The sequence below is a fragment of the Martes martes genome (assembly GCF_963455335.1).
Source record: "Martes martes genome assembly, chromosome: 1".
Lineage (NCBI taxonomy): Eukaryota > Metazoa > Chordata > Mammalia > Carnivora > Mustelidae > Martes > Martes martes.
In genome coordinates, this window is record NC_137888.1 from 66,623,153 (window position 1) to 66,639,236 (window position 16,084).

The 16,084-nt window shown below is 37.5% G+C and overlaps 1 pseudogene across 1 annotated transcript in view; it reads right to left on the reverse strand.

Moving 5' to 3' along the window:
- LOC308341014 (DNA polymerase theta-like) overlaps nt 1-16,084 on the reverse strand; it is a 116,612-nt pseudogene that overhangs the window by 25,377 nt on the left and 75,151 nt on the right. The window contains exons 18-22 of the transcript in view: nt 12,792-13,085; nt 9,110-9,247; nt 7,357-7,531; nt 4,865-4,976; nt 4,135-4,250 (exon numbers count right to left, since the gene is read on the reverse strand). The product of the transcript in view is annotated as a DNA polymerase theta-like (transcript). The remainder of the gene's footprint in view (nt 1-4,134; nt 4,251-4,864; nt 4,977-7,356; nt 7,532-9,109; nt 9,248-12,791; nt 13,086-16,084) is intronic.

Sequence of the window (16,084 nt, forward strand, 5' to 3'; positions counted from 1 at the left end):
CATACCAAAGAATGCTCAACTTCATTTACAATAAGAGATGCAAATAAAACTATAGCAAGAAACAATTTCTCTCTAGTGAAAAATCCAGAAATTGGACAGCACATTCTGTGGCAAGGCTGAGAAAGAAACACTTACTGTTATTGGGAACTAAATGGTCACTGGTCCCTATTACAATGCAATTCAACAATATCTATCAAAATTGATCAGGTTTACTCTGTGACTCAGCAAACCCACAGTTTGTTACACAGATGACCTGCACTGAGATTAAACTGGTTTACATTCAGATTTATATACTGATAATCACAACTCTCCATAATAAACACATTACATGAAAAAAGGGCACATAACAGTGTATCTGGAATCTTTATTTTTGTATAAGAATAGAGGAAAAAAATATTATATATTCATATTTGCTTACCTCTGCATAAAAAATACTATAGGAATATATAAGAAACTCATATAGGAGGTCATCTAGAAGAGCTGTAGACAATAGGATAGCTAGGACATGGAAGGAAGCAAACTTCTCAATACATACCTTTCATATACTTTGATTTCGAAACTACGTAGAATGAATGAACAACTTAAAAATATATAATAATATAAAACAAACTACCACAATTTTTATGGCCTTCCTGCCATAAATAAGAAAAAAACTGACAAATCTGTTTTTAGGTGTTGGAATAGACAGTGCAGGACTACAATCTCTAAGAAGCAGGAAGGAGAAAGGAGACAAGAGGAGCCATGCAACTATCTCAGTTTTCTGAAAGGAGGAATTTGCCAGAACACATTGCAGGGAAGAAGAGATGAAACAAAGTACTATGATCTGAGCTGAGGAAGCAGAGACTAGAGTTTGTGCCTACCAAGGAGGCTAGAATTTTGGGGTAATTTGACCAAGTACTAAAGGAGCGAGAAAGTTCAGGAAACCAGGCAAAAAAACAATACTAAAGAAATAACTACTACCAAAGAAACAGCCACCATCACATAGTTGTCAGCTGATCAACTACTTGAATAACAACCTCTTGAATGTTGAGAGTTGTTCAAGCTGTGACCAGACCGAGTAGACAGACCCTGTTAACATGCTGAGCACGAAGTAGAGACCTCAACAAGGCCACAGGTTACAATCAGGGCTAATCTAGCCCTAGAAAAAAAGCCACTTTAAACCTTTGCTAACAAAGCTTTAAAAGTCACAAAATGATCAAGCTGAATGTGAAAGTAATCATCTGCCAGAAGAAAATGTTATTAATGAAGACTACAAAATCCCAAGTCAATAACGTAGCAACCATTATGTCCAGCACACAATTAAAAAAAAAAAAAATACTAGACATAAGAAGAACCAGGAAAATGTGACTCTGAGCAGGAGAATATTTAATCAATAGAAAAATGACCCCCAAATTAAGAGATGATGGAATTTTAAATAGCTACCATAGATAATGTTCAGGAACTTAAAGAAACATGTATATAATGATGTAATAAATAGTGAATTGCTATAAGGTAATAAAAACCGGACAAAAAATCAAATGAAAATTCTGAAACTAAAAATACAATATCTGAAATGTAAAATTCACTAGAAGGATGTGACAGCAATTAGACACTGTAGAAGAGAAATCCATGAACATTTAACAGTCAGTAGAAAATATACATTGTAGCACAGAATTTAAAAAAAAAAACAACAGAGGGAGAATAAAAACGAAAAAAGTTTCAGTGACCTGTGGAGCAATACCAAGTGGTGTTACATATGTATATTTGGAGCAAAAAGAAGAAAGGAGAGAGGAGAGAAAAATGAACAAAAAATATTACAAGTGGGACATCTAGGTGGCTCAGTTGTTTAAGGGTCTGACTCGTGGTTTCAGCTAAGGTCATGATCTCATAGGTCATGGATCAAGTCCTGCATGGGGCTCTGTGCTCAGCAGGGGAGTCTGCTTGATGATTCTCTCCCTCTGCCCCACCCCCATGCTTGTGCACGCTCTCTTTCTCTCTTTCTAAAATAAATAATCTTTTAAAAAATTACAAGAGGGGTGCCTAGGTGGCTCAGTTGGTTAAGCACCTGCCTTTGGCTCAGGTCATGATCCCAGGGACCTGGGACTGAGCTCTGCATTGGGCTCCCTGTTTGGCATGGAGCCTGCTTTCTCCCTCTTCCTCTGCTGCTCTCTCTCTCTCAAATAGATAAATAAAATCTTTTTTAAAATTAAAGAATATAAAAAATTAAAAATTTACAAGAAATAATGGTTGAAAATGTTTCAAATTTACTGAAAAATATAAGCACATATATTTAAAAAAAAAACAACAAAAAACTAAGCCAACTTAGGATATCCAGCAAACTCAAAAGTCTTAGAAGCAAAACATGAAAAACTACCCAAAGAGTCTCAATAATAAAATTTAAAAAGCATCCAGGGGAAGTTGGTTGTATTATGCTTAGAGGAGGAGCAAGAAAAATGATGGTGTACTTCTCAATAGAAATAATACAAACCAGAAGCTAATGGAAATATATATTTAAAGTGCTGAAGGAGAAAGACTGTAAATCTAGAAATCTACGTCACATAAAATTATCTTTCAAAAGTGAGGATAAAATAAAGAAATCTAGAGACATGGGAATGCTGAGCAGAAGGCAGAGGCTTCAACCCACTGAGACACCCAGGTGCCCCTAAACACTACATTTAAATGACAGAAATTTTCAGATTTAATCCATATATGTTTAATTTCAATGAACTTAAAAAAATTTTTAAAGCAGTATAAAGTTTGTCATGTTAAACACAATTTTATTGTTTAAGTAAGAATAAATTGATGGATGAACAGATAAACAAAATAAAGTATATACATATAATCAAATATTATTCAGCCTTAAAAAGAACAGAAATTCTTTTTTTTTTAAGATTTTATTTATTTATTTGACAGACAGAGAGATCACAAGTAGGCAGAGAGGCAGGCAGAGTTGGGGGGAAGCAGACTCCCCACTGAGCAGAGAGCCAGATGTGGGAGGCAGAGGCTTAATCCACTGAGCCACCCAGGCACCCAAAAAGAATGGAAATTCTGACATATACTACAACATGGATGAATCTTGAAGACATGATGCAAAGAGGAATAAACCAGACACAAAAAGACAAATACTGTATAATCCACTTATAGCAGATACCTCAAGTAGTCAAATTCACAAAGACAGAAAGTAGAATGGTGGCTGCCAGGGTCTGGGGGCTGACAGGAGAGAGAGTTACTGTTCAATAGAGAGTTTCAGTTGTGGAAGATGGATGGATGGTGATGGATGGTGGTGATGGATGCACAAACAACCATGATGGGTACTTAATGCCAGAGAACTGAACACTTAAAGATGGTTACAATGATATAGTGCTGATAGTTCACACTTAAAGAGCAAAACGGAAAATTACCAACCAGGTGACACTGTCACAGACCTAGATTCCCCCTTAGAATATTTTCTGACAGAATTAAAACCAATTTAGATAGTTAACTGCACTCACCCAGACCTGCCAAATGGCAGAAGATAAAGGCACAAATTCGTATAGAAATAGTAGGGATGATTTAAGAGTTAGATCCTGACTTCCAAATGTCTCATGACTACAGTTTATTGAGTTCAACCTTTCATTAAAGGTCTGTTGTCTAGAGTACTAAAGAGAGGTCAGGCAAGAGTAGGGCAGCCTTGGGAGTTACCCCTGCAATAGGAAACAGTGGTATGGAGAGGAGAGAAGCAAAAGAGCAAAGCAAGTCAGAGAAACAAGAAAATTGTGCCCTTAGAGATCAAGGGAGGACAGAAATTGAGGAAACGGAGGGTTAACTAACTGTATAAATGCTGTACAGAAGAGTCTGTACAAGAGTCTGTCAAAGAGTACAAGGACTAATGAAATCTGCTGGACTTTGCAAAAAAGTTTACAATCACTTTGGTAAACATGGTTTCAGTAGACTGTTGCTGACAAGCATACACCACAGGAGTTTTCCACAGAGCAGATCATGAAGACAATGATGACTGACAACCTGGGTACACAAAGGTAAAAACAGGCTACACCAAAGAGAGGAAAGATGGCGGGACCAATGCATACTTCTGAGTCTTATTCATAATGCAGGCTTTATCAGTGCTTTGAAAACCATTTCTACAGCAATGAGAAGCTCAAAAAACCATCACCTTACCTGGAAAAGGCACAAAAGCATGCCACATGCAGACTGAAAATGGCATTTCTCTGTCTGGGGCTCTCTCCTCCATCTGTGCCTACTGTCCAGAGTTCAGGCCATGACTCTTTTTATCTCTTTCTCCGTCAGGCAAACAATATCAGCAGCTAGACATGAAGCAGTCTCAAATATATGAGAAAGGTCTCATTTTTCAGTGAAGTCAACAGTTTCATCTAGGAAACTTAAAAACCTTATCGTTTGAAACTCACTTTAAAGCTTAACATAGATACTAGATTTTCTTTTTTAGCAAACATTCAATTCAACAAAATAAGGCATCTCTACAACAGCTTTTGCCAAACTGCTTCTGAAAAAATTACTGACATTTAGCTCAAGTCAACAAATCTTTTGACCATATCTAACATAAATTATCTATGCTTTTCCTTCCCATCACGTGAATTTGGGGAGGGCAGAGGGGGGAGAGGTTTTTGACATAGTTAAACTCTTCTCTGTAGCATTTGAGTTAGAAAAGCACATCGTGCTGATTATTTAATTAGTGGTCCAGGTTTTCAGTCTTTCACCATCAACTAGCTTTTTTATAGACAGACTCAGGATTTTAAATGGATATTACCTAGAAATGTGTATGCCAGAACAGAAAATTAAACTAACTTCATTATTTTATCCACTAGCCTTGTTTTGAGGCTTTCATACTCACAAAAGTATATTAACACAAATACAGAGAAATAACATCTACCTGTTCATGGGAAGTAGGGCTTGGGAAGGTGGACTTTTTCCTACTAGTGTTGTCATTTTGATCTCAAAATCTCTCGGCACATTCTAAATATTTGGTTCTGTAAAGGTTATTCATCCAAAAATCAAAGAGAATGAAGACAGAAAATTGAGAGGTTTGAGGGGATCTGACATTTATTTTCACAGTAATTACATTTCTGAATCATGCATTTTCACCAATGCTAAACTAAATTTGTATTTGAATGTTTTTCATTATGTTCATGCATCTAACAAGGATAAAATAAGTACAAGACCAATCCCAGTGTAAGTGAATATATGCATCAACTGCAATAGAATGTTTTACATTAACCTAGCTCTCTAGAAAACAAGCCCATGATGAGAAGTAATTCGATAGGTTGAACTAGTTCTGTGCTAAAATGAACACCAACTGTCAGCACTATATGAATGTTAGCAGGGGTATTAATGAGTAAAGACTACTCAAATGGATCTTGGGAAAAATGACTGTCAAGAAACCTTCAAAACTCAGGAATGCACAAGACACAGACCGAGGATCTGAAGCAGAAGAGCAATGGACTGCTGGAAAAAGGATAACCCGGGGCCCAAGGGGCCAGCTAATCTGTAGAAGATGGAGTAGTGAGAAGTCATGACTAGAACATCACTTGCCAGACATCACCTGGCCACTTTCCTTTATCACCATCCTCATTCAGCAAGAGAACCAGTGGTAGCACTGACGAAGCTAGCGACTAGAATCAGGAGATTAATGAACTTTCTAGGAAAGAAAAAGCTCTATGTTTTAATGCTTATAGCCTTTATTCTCCCCTCCCCCCAAATATTTTACAGATTATTAATTTATTGGTTGAATTTTTCTGAAACACATAAGCATTATTCAAAGAGTCTAGGGAACTGATTTTGTTATTGCAGTTTTACAACACATATATAGTGACACGAAATCTTCTGTTTTATAATATACTCTTCATTGTAACGGCTCTCTACCAGCTAGTATATATAATTTCATCTTCTTTTGATGAGTCAGACATTTTAGGTACCTCGGATATTCTTTTTCTGAACAAACCCCTGATATATGTCCTTGTTATTTAGCTTTTAAGAAAAATTAGTGTTCAATGAATGGTAGATATTAATATACTTATTACCATTAAATGTCCTCCTCAATGTTTATAAAACTAGCCGACAGCAGAAGGCGTTCAAGTCTCTTGCTGCCTCAACACACTGTCTTGTTTTCTTTAATAATATTTAATATTCAGGTCTATTTTTTGAATTAATGAGACCAACATTAGCAGACAAAATGGCAAAAATAAATTCTAAAACATGAATGTAGCATCATAGAGATGAATTCTAATAACGAAATGGCTTTGCTTTGCCTAGGTAAGCTTGTATTTCCAAAATATTCTTTAAATGTAGGCATAGTATGGTGAAAGCCAATCAGAAAAAAAGGAATTGATTACTTTCTTTCTACTTTATAAGCAACAGATAAATGCAACACCTTTAGAAACTCTGGGCTGGTTTTGGTTTTTCACCAAGGATTTATTTTACGTAAGTTTACATCATTAGCATATATCTCAAAATGAAATTTAAACACCAACAGGGCAAGAAATGGCTATAGTGATCTAAGAGCCTAGCTAAATATGGAAGAAGGAAAAGGGTTTGTTTAGAACAGGCAATAAACAGCACAGAAAAAAGCAACTCCTCCTGGTGCCTCCTTCTGTAATAATAGCAACAGCTGGTAAGGAGCCCGCACAAAGTGCTCTGCTCTATTCAAAACACTTGAAATGTATTAGCCTATTTAATCCTCAGCATGCCCTGGTGAAGTGAGACTATTATTACTGTGTTTTACACAGGAGGACACTCAGGCACAAAGCTACCTTGAATAAAGATTCAAACCTTGTAAAAGTCAGATATCAAAGCCCACATTCTACACCACCAACCTAAACTGTTTCTCTGATGAGAATTAATGCCATCCTTTCTTCTAGTGCACATTACATTTGGCAGATACTTAGCTTTGCATTGCCTAGCACAAGAATGCTTTCTTCCTTACTAGGTTAGGTTACTCATACCCATCCCAAGAGTTCTACAAGATACCCAAAAGACTCTACAGCTCTTTTCTGGTTAGTAAAATAAGACACTCATCTATTACACAGATGCTCTCCAGCATTACCTAGATTCAGACTCTTGGAAGGTTCAGGAGAGGGCCTGGACTGAAATTAGATGACTAACTCAAATAATTATTAATCTGAAGCACAGTCTCAGACATTCTAGTTACTCTATATAGTACTTGAAAGCTGGAACTCTAACTAAATCTCATCTCTGCAAATAGTATCCATCTATATTCTGGATGCAGTATGTGTTTCATAAATGTTTGTGGAACTTCACAGAATCCAATGATCAACACTTGAATTCCTCGGTCATCAAAGCAAATATTATATACGAAAAGTTTTCTTTCAAAATTGAGTATTATCCATATTTAAGATTTCTCATTACCTGTAGTAGTGTGTGACTGTGATACAGGATAGATTCCTTCCATTCCAAGAAAAGGATTTAGACGCTTTTCCCGCTGCAGAGGAAAGACCACTTTGGTAATAGCATCAGTGATTCTTCTCCACTCTAATATCAAGCCTGGAAAACGATGTAATCCCTTTAATTTATTTAAAACATCCTGCCGAAGAAATATAATGAAGTAAGATCAGATTCTTGTCCAAATTCCATACCAAACTGGACTCTCTCTTAGGTAAATAATATAATCTCAAAACTAAATTTGTTAATTCCTATATCTATAACTCAAAATTACTGTTTGGGTTTTTGCATCACCATAATGATAAAACTATAGCAACTATAGATGGTAAAATGCAAACATGTTAATGCCAAATAATATCAATTTAGATCTACTTTAAAAAAAAAATCAATGTCAACTTAACAAGGTACTATAACCGCCCAGTCTCACACCAGCCAAGAATCTGTATCATGTCTTTCCTTTGTCTGTATTTTCCTCTTCTATTCTCATGTGATTGAAAGTCTCTCATTTTTTTCCTTTTGCCCTAATACTTTGATCATTTCCACATCAAGAAAGTCAGAAGACATTCATCTTTAAAACTCTGAACTTTCTCAATCGGAGAAAGACAACTATCATATGATCTCCCTGATATGAGGAAGGGGAGATGCAACGTGGGGGGTTTGGGGGTAGGAAAAGAATAAATGAAACAACATGGGATAGGGAGGGAGACAAACCGTAAGTGACTCTTACTCTCACAAAACAAACTGAGGGTTGCTGGGGGGAGGGGGGTCAGGAGAGGGGGATGGGGTTATGGACATTGAGGAGGGTATGGGCTATGGTGAGTGCTGTGAAGTGTGTAAATCTGGCAATTCACAGACCTGTACCCCTGGGGATAAAAATACATTATATGTTTATAAAAAATTAAAAAAAAAAAAACACCTGAACTTTGTATGCTATAGAGTTTGGGTAAACTGAAGAAACAGGAACTTGTGAGGTTAGAGGGCAAGATAAAACAAAAAGTTTTGTTACAGAATGAAACTGTGGAAACTTTCCTAGGGCAGGTAAGTCATAGTTAATAACAGTAGGGTCAAAATGGCAACTTGAACTGCTCTTTCCTTGCCTGTTATGGTGATACTTTCTATCCTTATTATTTCACTGAAAATTCATTCAGTAAAAATGTAACAATAAGCACTTTCTCTCTTCTCTCCTAAGCATACAGTTTCCATGGATTGTAATTTACACTTTCACTTTGAAATTAGTAGACTAGATTCTTAAACTCATGGAAAATTTTTGCCCTATAATTTTGCCCTATAATTGAAAAATGTATATAAATTTTGCCCTATAATTGAAAAAAATGTTCTTTTGTAATGGCTTGTTCTTTCTTTTTTAATTCTTCCACATTTTTGTTCATGTTCCTACACTATTCAAATTATGTTACACTTGAAGTCCAAGAGTAGCAGATGTCAATAATTAAATAATGTCTGTGGGTCTGAGTTCATACACCATTATACTGTTTTAATGATAGGAAGGACGCAACTGCTAAATCAGATTTTGGTCCAGATCTTCCACGATGGAATGTCTCTGCAGTTTTTGCAGGGAGCCGAAGCACAAACTAATTTGTTTTTAATCTGGATACATTCAAATGATGGGCTATGCTGGGTCTTGACTTCATCAGCTTTCTTTAAAGACACCAGAGTGCTAAAAGTAAATCAAATTCTGCCCTGCAACTGTCCCAAAGAGCACCTTACTAGTGCTGAACTGTTTTCCCAGCTTTAGCTTGTGCCCATTGTCATTCCCTCTTCTGGTAAAACCCAAAGTTTTCTTGCTGCCTTGGTTTTTTACTTCTCCATTTGGTGGCAACTTCAATTCCAAAAATAAAACCTGCAAGAAATTAATGCTTCTTTAGTCAAGAATCAAATCACAAGCATTATCATTCACAAAACATTTTTCAGCCTTCTTTTTTTTTTTTAAATTTTATTTATTTATTTGACAGACAGATCACAAGTAGGCAGAGAGGCAGGCAGAGAGAGAAGGGAGGAAGCAGACTCCCTGCTGAGCAGAGAGCCTGATGCGGGGCTCGATCCCAGGACCCTGGGATCATGACCTGAGCCGAAGGCAGTGGCTTTAACCCACTGAGCCACCCAAGTGCCCAAACAAAACATTTTTAAGTTATTTGAGAAAATCCATACAATTCAACACGGGTTGGGAGAACTTTTTATAACACATTACATTACCACCTTCAATAAATAATGACATTGAAAATTTGTATGAAAAGTAGGCAATCTATAACCTAATTTAGGCACTATAAGATTAATATCAATTAGAGGCTTTTAAACTGTCAAGAACACAGGAATGTATACACTGTGTCCCCCCAGAAGGAGGGAATCAAGACCAGGCCTCTGGAGACGGATGCCTGAAAATCCAACCAAGGGTTAGGGTTAGGGACTAGGGGTATGGCAGACCTGCTCTTTGGGTTCTGGGGCAAGCTACTGGGGTGTGAGGGGTGCTGAGTTGAGGGCAGGGCTCAGGTTGAGTTTTATTTATTACTGAACAAGTGATAAATAAGCTATTGACATTGAGACTTTAGGTTTCTCTGAGGACAGTGAACTCTCCTAAATACCCTTTAATGTGGTAACTAATCAACATGATTGCTCGATCATTTAAGCCTCAGTGAGGGCCAACATGGGAGCCTTTGTGGCTATTATATGATCATAAAAATCAGAGAACACTGAGGTAGAAAGAGATAGTAAAAGCCATCTACTTCCACCACAGTAAGGCTAGACCCTATGAAACCCTGGACACAAACAGTCAGGGAAAGGTGGTCAACCCAATGCAGAAATCAATAATGACAGCTAAGGGAGCTAATAAGGACCTACTGAAGAAACTAAGCCTACACAGGACAGGGATCCAGGTACTGGGACAAAAGGAATACCCCATGTATACCTAAAATCACTAGCTCAATTTACACTAGCTCAATTTAAACTCAAGGCTATTCAGAATACTATCTACTACTTCCATTCATTCATTTATATACCTCAAGTGGGCTTAGTGAACCTTGGATTATTTTCCCACTTAATAATCCTAAAAATTAAGAACACTTGCATTATATAAGAATCTTTATTGGCCACAAGTTGGGCAAGGGGTAGAAGGAAAGATAGGCCTGTATCTGTTATCTGTATCTGTATCTGTTATTCTGTAGAATAACAGTGATGATAGAAACAAAGATCTGGTTCTAATTTTAAGTAGTAGGAATAACTGGAATCTTAGGTATGAAAGATACTGAGACTTGCTATGGATGTTAGTAACTATTTTTCCCAAGAATTGTGTTACATAAGGGTGCATGTGTCAGGATCAGGGTTGTCATACATAACAAATAAAATTACACGATGCTTAAATTTTGAACTGCATGGGGCACACTTATATTAAAATATTGTTCATTGTTGGGGTGCCTGGGTGGCTCAGTGGGTTAAGCCTCCGCCTTCGGCTCAGGTCATGATCTCAGGGTCCTGGGATCGAGTCACGCATTGGGCTCTCTGCTCAGCAGGGAGCCTGCTTCCTCCTCTCTCTCTGCCTGCTTCTCTGCCTACTTGTGATTTCTCTCTGCCAAATAAATAAATAAAATCTTTTAAAAAATTTTAAAAAAGAGAGAAACCAACTCACTCCATCCCTAGAAAATCATCTATGTTCAAACCAGTCTAGAAAGGACCTAATTGATCCATGTGAAGAGAACGGGATATTTGGTCCTGAGTCACATTGAGCAAAGTCACATTGTTACTAAAATTGAGTCACACCCAAAAAATCAGCTCAGACTGGAAGAAGTAAAGAAGCAAAGAACTTCTTTACTGGATGGGCTGCCAGAACATACCCACCCAACAGGCAAGAAATGAGAAAAGAAAAAGATGAAGATTCTAGAGATCCTTCAAGCACATCCTGAAATAATCATTTTCTAAAAAAAATTGACAATTGTTTACATTCTCTCTAAAAACTTTATCTCAATGTACTTCAATCCTATGGACTCTATGAATAAGAAAGACTGCACTGTACAAGAATGCATTTAATAACTCCTGTTCACTCACTTTTGAAAATTTGCATTTAAAAAGGAGTTTTCAAGGGACACTGAAACTGTGAAAGTTAAAAATAACAAATCTAGAGCGTTCTTTTACTTTTCTGGAAAGGAAAAACCATAATTTCCTTTTCCTATAGGTGAAAAATTGTCTTTAAGAGTGGAAAAGTTCCCTCCCAAAGATATTGAAAGCTTTTAATTTTAACAGGCAACAGATGTTCATAAAAAGTTACAGACTAATCCATAATCACCAGCACCAAATGTTAGATTCTAAGGGCAGACAAAGCTGACTGAGGGAAAGAGAGCCGTGTTCATTCAGCCTTATCACCCATGAATGCAGAAAGTGTCTTGTGGCATATGTACCATATACTCCAACTCCTTGGCCTGCCTACATTAGAGAAGCTGAGTTTGAAATATTTCAGTGTATCTTCAAGAGCTGCTAATTAACATCGCTTAAGCAAGTCTATGAACAAACAAGTCAGTTTGATCTTTATATTATTCTACCCCAGTGATGCCGGGGAGAACATTACTATCAGCATGGAGGGCTTACACTAGTAGTAAAAATCATCATCATCATCATCATCATCATCATCATCACTTAACACAGCAATGAGTGCCTAATCCAGGAAACACAGCATTAAGTTCTCTCTCATTTAATATTTATAACATTATAAGAAATAGATTTGAAGAGTGTCAGTAGCTTGCCCAAGGCCATATTTAACTTGGTCTGTGCAAATTCATCAATCTGTTATTTCTAGGATTTATTAATCAGATAATAAATTCACAGTTTAAATCTTCTCACAATGAAGTCAACTTTGTTCCACTTCATCATTTCTACCATAAGCATATGATATGCTCTCTGAAGTCAAGGTACTCACTCTGGGCCAACAGACTGCACAATAAGCCCATGCTATTTAACATGACATAAAAATTCACATGAATATTCTTTGCTAGAGAAATAACGATTTATAGTTCTAAAAAGAAAACAGGTCACTTTTTAGATTCCATAACAGATTAGGTTTTAAGTGTGAATAAAAATCATTGGATAAAGTTTAAATATAAAATTCGCAATAAATGATAAAATGCCACAAAAATGCCACAGTAGAGTCTGAGGTCTGCAAACTAGTGCCAAACCAGGGCCAGATGCCTATTTATATAAATAAAGTTTTATCAGAACACTCAGTTTCATATTGTCTATGGCTGCTTTTGTGCTATTATGGCAGAGTTGAATATTTATGATTAAGACTGCCTGGGCCTCTACAGAAAGTTTGTTGACCCTGTCCTAGAAAACACAAAAATAGAGTTGGCGTTGGAAGTGTGATAAAGAGTGATAAAGACCCGTGATCAAAAGTGGCTAAATACAGAACTGTCACCAGTCTGTAACAGCATGAAAATGCCAACAAGGTTGTTTTTACCTTGCAGGTTTTCCTTCTTCAACAAAGAATTGAGTTGATTCATAGCATTGAAGGTGAGAATGGACTCTCCGGATGCTCTGTATCTCCCAGAATGCTCAGTGTTGACATTCAGCCCCAGACTCTGAATTCCTTGTCCAGTCTCTATTCCTTCCAGGAGGGAAAGCTCCTAAGGTAGAAAACTGGAAACTACGCTGTTTAGAGTTGGCTCCTTAGAATCTGGATCTAGTAACCAGCACACCACCTAAATGGGTTCAAAGACATTTGTACACACTTAAGTTAAAAGAGGAAAATGCTCATTTCTAATCTCACTCCTTTTCATTTAATAATAATTCAGTGGTCTTCCCAGGAGAGAACAAAAGTATAACTGTAAATTGTACAGGGACTCATTTTTGGTACTAGTGAGAGCAGTTTTCAAAGAAAGAAAACTTACAACTTTTCCATTACTACAGCCCTCCTGCTGATCTAGTTCTGAAATAGTCTTGAAATCCAAGTGCCTCTCAGATAATTAAAACCATATTTCTGAAAATGTAGATGGAATCTTCTCCACAAAGGCTGATTTTGGCTAAGCTACTATAATAAAAATGGGCCTATATAAGTTTCAGGTTTTTAAAAATTCTTTCAACATCATAAGAAGTGATACCATTAAAACTTTATACCCCCAATTTTAGAAAGCCTCTGGGCTTTCCCCTCAGGATGAGGGCCTGCCAATAGGGCCATCCAACAAATCATTTGATTGCTAATTTTAACTTCCCTGCCGAATTAGAAAATCTGTAGTTTCTTGTGTGTGTGTATGACTTTTACTTTCTTTTCTTAGAAATTTAAGTTCAATTAATTAACATATACTATATTATTAGTTTCAGAGATAGAGTTCAGTGACTCATCAGTCTTATATAATACCAGTGCTCATTACATCATGTGACCTCCTTAATATCCATCACTCAGTTACCCCATTCCCTGCTCCCCAGCAACCCTCAGTTATTTTCTATGATTAAGAGTCTTATGGTTTCTCTCCTGTAGTTTCTAACACTAGGTGATCTAGCCAATCAAAACTGAATTAGAATAAGGAAACCTAAGCCCTTTTCATAATTCTGACAATTATATGACTCAATTACTTCTGTACATTAAGAATGTAGTTTGATAGGGAAGTGTGATATTGTGGATTGTAATAAGAAATATAAATTTGGTCTTTGTCCCCATTTCTAGCACAGAACTTCTAAAACCTTGGAAATTTCCTAAACTGTGAGATAAAGGCATCTTTTGTCATGTTAATGAGATGACTTTAGAAATGCCCCTAGGTTACCAAAGGGTGGGAGCTGGCTACCAGAAGAACCAATCCTGTGATTGGAGGGTTGGAACTTTCAGCCTGGCCCCTTGACTGCTAGGAGGTGCCTGGAGGTTGAACTGATCACCTATGACCAATGATTTAATCAATCGTGCCTATGTAATGAAGGTTCCATAAAATCCCAAAATGACAGAGTTTGGAGAGCTTCAAGGTTGATGAACACAGAGGTGCTGGCAAGAGTAGTGTGCCTAGGGGCGCCTGGGTGGCTCAGTGGGTTAAGCCTCTGCCTTCGGCTCAGGTCATGATATCAGGGTCCTGGGATCGAGCCCCACATCGGGCTCTCTGCTCAGCAGGGAGCCTGCTTTCCCCTCTCTCTCTGCCTACTGCTCTGGCTACTTGTGACTTCTCTGTCAAATAAATAAATAAAATCTTTAAAAAAAAAAAAAAGAGTAGTGTGCCTAGAATGAGCATGGAAGCTCCCTTCCATCTGATTAATTGAATCTGAAAGGGGAGGAGGTCACAAGAACCTCTCATTTATAGTCAGTTAGAAATAGAGGTAAGAACCTGGACTTAGAACTGGCATCTGACATCCTTGCCAGATGTCCTTAGAGGAAGGGGGATCCTTGGAATCTCTAGTCTATAGTCACTTGGTCAGAAGCACAGGTGTTAACTTGGGCTTGCAGCTGGCCTCAAAATAGTGGGCAGTACTGTGGCACTGACCCTTAACCTGTGGAACCTGATGCTATCACCAGGGCGGGTAGTATCAGAATTGAGCTGAATTGTAGGAAACCCAGCTAGTGTTTCCACATGTCTTGATGATATGGGAGAAACCCTACAAACACATCAGAATTGGTCTCAGAACAATTTTACTTGGTGTCAGAGAAGTGGGTCTTACTAGAAGGGCCTGGCTCACAGAAACATACAGTTTATAAAGAAAAAGGATAAAAGGATAGGGGATGATGATGCTTTGATCCCTGGATGGCTACCTAGTGACCCATGTATGAAACTGTAGCTACACTACAGTTACTAAGGGTAAAAGTTACTAATGCAATTTAGAAATGGCAGACCTAACTCCTAAGGAGTTGACTCATTGGATATATAAGTACATGAAAAACAGTAAGCATACTAAACATACAATCTCTTGGTTACTGTTATCTGTGATAGCTAAATAAAAGTAAAGGAAAGTGATAGGTCTGGACTTAATGGTAAACAAAACTCAGATCTGAGTCGGTCTGTGCTTTAACCATTAGCCTCCAAGTCAACTGTGCAGGGGCAACATGAAATAGCCCTAAGACCTCTGGTCACCAGTAAGGTAATCATGTAGGAGTGTAATGCCTAGAAACTATCAAAACCAGGAGGTATAGTATGGCAGGGTCGTTTCATTTTGTGGATCAGTATCATCAACTTCTTGTGAAACCTTTACTAAAGTGGATTATAAGGGTAATTTAGGAGTGTTTGGTTTGGGATGTTGCAGAATGAAAGAGCAGAAGGTTGATGTAGGACCCAGAGCTCAGTATGGTACAATCGAAGTTGAGTGTATGTGATCCAGACACATGGGAGTTTATTCCTATGGGAACAGTCCCTCTTCTCTTACAAATGCCAGCTGGAATGCCACAGACGAAGCAGCTGATACTCTTCGTATGCAAGCCATATGGGACTGCTTTATGATAACTGAGATATTTATCTGCTGAAATCTAACCATTACTCAGATCATAGTAAATGCTGTGGTTTAAGACAGCCCCTTTCACACAGGCACCGCATATAACTTTACTGTTGCAAAACTGATGGACCAAAACAAACAAACAAACAAACAAACAAAAAACCTGAGGGACAGTTTGGAAAGCCTCATCAAATTTGCCTTCTCAACTTTCTCTCATAGGCTTTATAGATGGTAATAAAAACATTAGGTTTATTGATAAGAGAATGGGAAGAGTCACAGGGAGGTCAAGAGACTTCCC